A 3,623-nucleotide genomic window follows, 5' to 3' on the forward strand; every position below is an offset into this window, starting at 1 on the left:
CTATCTATCTATCATCTATCTATCATCTATCTATCTATATCATCTATCTATCTATCATCTATTTGGCTACGATCTATCCATATCTAATTCTCTCTTGTACTACCTACCTACCTATCTACCAATCAATATATATTAATTAGAGGGCTTATTAATGAATTTTACTTTCTTCTTCTTTTTAGTACATCTAAAATATTTTCGAACAGTAAAGTAGTTGAGAAGTGGCTATGTATGTAAACAGTGCATCTTTTGTTCACTTTCTCTTCACACTGAATTGAAAAAAACTAGCACTACAGTTTTAATAGATTTCTATTTCTAGATTTTAACTCAAATATACTATTATCCTAATGCTTTTTATATTGCTTTAATTTTCTTCTGAAATTAAACTTAAGAATACAAAGTTCTTTTTCAATTCTTTTTAAATATAGGGGTAATTTTAATATCCAAGATAAAGACGATCCCACTAAATTAGGTAGTTATGTTTCTTAGGTGGTTGAGAGGATTACAGACCGAATTCTATTATGGGAGTAAATAATCTATTTCCAAACACTCTTCTTGAGTTTACTCTGGAAAATGTTCATTTTACTGGTTGTTTGGGTACTGATGACAAATGTAGTTTTTTAAATGACACAATAAATAATGACCAAATAAAACACCGCAATCAGAAATGATAAGCAATTTACCTGTGAGAATGCCATGAGGTTAAAATTCTAGATGTGCTATGCCTTGAGTGCTTCCTTGAATTGTAAAAATTAATTATGTTTCAAAATCTGATGTTTAAACCACCTGCTAATTATTTACCTGAAGATAATGAGATTAAAATTATTACTAAGTTTTCAAAATTCCTTTTAAGCTTGCCTATATTCATGATTAAATCACCCATTCTGATGATCAACTCAGTAAAAAGTGAAACTGATTTGATTACTGAATCAAATTAACCATTCTAGTGCTTACTCTCATCTGCTACCTTACCTTCCAGGCCATTGGGATGTTACTTAGTAGCCTCAGATAAGTAATGTAGCCTGATATCATGAATGCAGCTTTAAGTATTTTTGAACATATTGGAAAGGTGCACTAGAACTAGCAAAATATGGTTCAATGAAGAATGCTGTGTGTGGTTGTGGTGACTATAATGTGTCAATTTGGCTACTCTGAACTTCATTTCCCAGAATTTCCTTTACCATACATTTCCAATCAGGGTCAACCGTAAAAAGGATTCTTGCAAGGGATTTATGGAGAAGAGGGGAAGCAGCAGTTGTTTTGTAGCTCAAACATTTTGTGGCTAACTCATTGACTAAGCTCCTTGGTAGTGACTGGGTTTGCAACTGTTCAACCGTGCCCTTCAGCTTCTTTGACTCCTGGTCCAGGTGTGATTGTTTAGCTCAGTGACAAATGGCCTGAACTTCTGCAAGACATCGGTACCATCAAGGTCAAAGGGAGCAAATACTAAAGTGGTTTTATTCTGTCCAAGTGGCCCTCAGAGCATTCTTGTAGGCTCCAGCTTTTACTGGCTTTCCCCCCTATTATATCCATCTTCCCTTTTCTACTACCTGTCTGAGGAAGTCAAGCTCCACCTTCAAACACCAAGATAGCAGCTTTGCAGAGACTGCTTAACCATTCCCGCAAGTTTGTGAGGTCAAATCCTTCTTACAAATAACAAATTCACAAGGAGATAGATGATGATAGATAGATGATAGATAGATAGATAGATAGATAGATAGATAGATAGATAGATAGATGATAGATAGATAGATAGATAGCTCGATCGATCTCCTAGTGGATCCAGTTATCCGAATGAATTTTGAGTAATATATTATAGCATAGAATTAAATACTTTATTTTTATTTCAATTTCTCACCATAAAAATATTTTAATATATGTAATGAATTATTGTGAATATTTAATTTTGAGTGAGGCAAAGTAATTAATAATACCTGTCTGGAAAGTTACTAAATGAATGCTGAGCAGCATCGGAAGTGTGTTGGAGAAAAGGTTTATTCAAGAACAATAATGAAGAAAAAAACACAATGCCGTTTATTTTCAGTTCTAAAATATCTTTTCTATTGACTGGGAAGAACAGCACAATTCAATTTTTACTTGCAATTCTCATTCTTAGACTCCATATATGAGAGAAAAGTGTTCTGTATCTAGAAGCTCTATGCTAGTGTTTAGTAGTTGCTTTTGTAAACCTATCACATCAGCACAGATTAGTTTATCACATTAGATAGTTAATAATTTACAATATCAGAATGCTGACATTAAGAGTTGAGAGGACATGGTATACATTTCAGTGGACCTGGAACATGGAAGCAACAAACCCCAGATGGTAGGAGTCAACCTGTAGGCTCTGAGCCAGGAAAGACAGGTGCCTAGTGATGGCACTGTTAGAGGGTACATGGCAACAGAGATCTTGAAAGCTTGGGGTGGGTGTCACAAACAATTAGCAATTATCAAATATTCAATGGTAATTTGAAAGTACTTTATTAGCAAAATTATTAAAATCAGAGAGTCCAAAATGTGAAAAATTTTTGCTTTGAGGACATATTATACCATTAATAACTTTTAAAAGCATATTTTATTCATTATACCTTTATTTGCTTATAAACTTTATAATTTGTGTGTAATTTATTAAACATATGATAGTGTAATGTAACTAAAATTTCACATATACATTTATTATAAATAAAATTTCTAAGTCAATATGCATATAATTGAGAATATATTCCGTAAAAAAAAAAAAAAAAAAATATATATATATATATATATATATATATATATATATATATATATGTACCCTGATGTCATGAAAATAACATATATATATATATATATTTTTTTTTTTTTTTTTTTTTTCTACAGGTTTAAGATATGCTGTTTGGAATTTCTGGTGATGTCTCATATTTTCCTTTGATGATTTGTGTAGCCTCCATAAAACATTGTACAGTGACTTATATGTGGATATGTAGTAGACATTGCTAATCAATAAATATATAAAAATGAGTAGTTTTCATACTGTTATTAAAAAGCCTCCATAATATTAAAACAGCTACTGTTATAGCAACTGTATTAATAAAATACTAGAAAAGATATTAGAATGCCTTAGGTGGGCAAGGACTTTTTTCTGTTTTGTTTACTGATGTATCCTAAATTCCTAGAACAGTACCTGGAATATTGTAGGTGACAGTCATTTGTTAAATGATGCCACATCAGTTCAAGTTTACAACATATTGTACTTTGACAATCCAACCACTTTCTTTATTTGCTTTCTATTATATCTATTTAACTCATTATATCATAATAAAGTGAAATATAGAGGGGAAAAAAAAAACAGGCAGTGACCCTGGATTTAAGGCAGTTGATTTGGCACAAAGGGCAGTTTCTTCCCATCAACAAATGTTAAAAATGATAGAAAACATTTTCAAAAAGCTAAGAGAGAGTCAGTTTCAAACATGAAGTGAAGTTTCAGTGGGCTAAGTTTTTCATACTGGGCTGTGGCAATTCCCCCAATAGTGTTGGCCCAGAGCAGGGGTGTCCAAACTGTGGCCCGCAAGCCAACTGCGGCCCGCAATCCATTGTTAATTGGCCTGCAGCAAATTCCAAAAATGTATTTCGTTTACTTAAATAAA

The sequence above is a fragment of the Rhinolophus sinicus genome, linkage group LG05, assembly GCF_036562045.2.
Source record: "Rhinolophus sinicus isolate RSC01 linkage group LG05, ASM3656204v1, whole genome shotgun sequence".
Classification (NCBI taxonomy): Eukaryota; Metazoa; Chordata; class Mammalia; order Chiroptera; family Rhinolophidae; genus Rhinolophus; species Rhinolophus sinicus.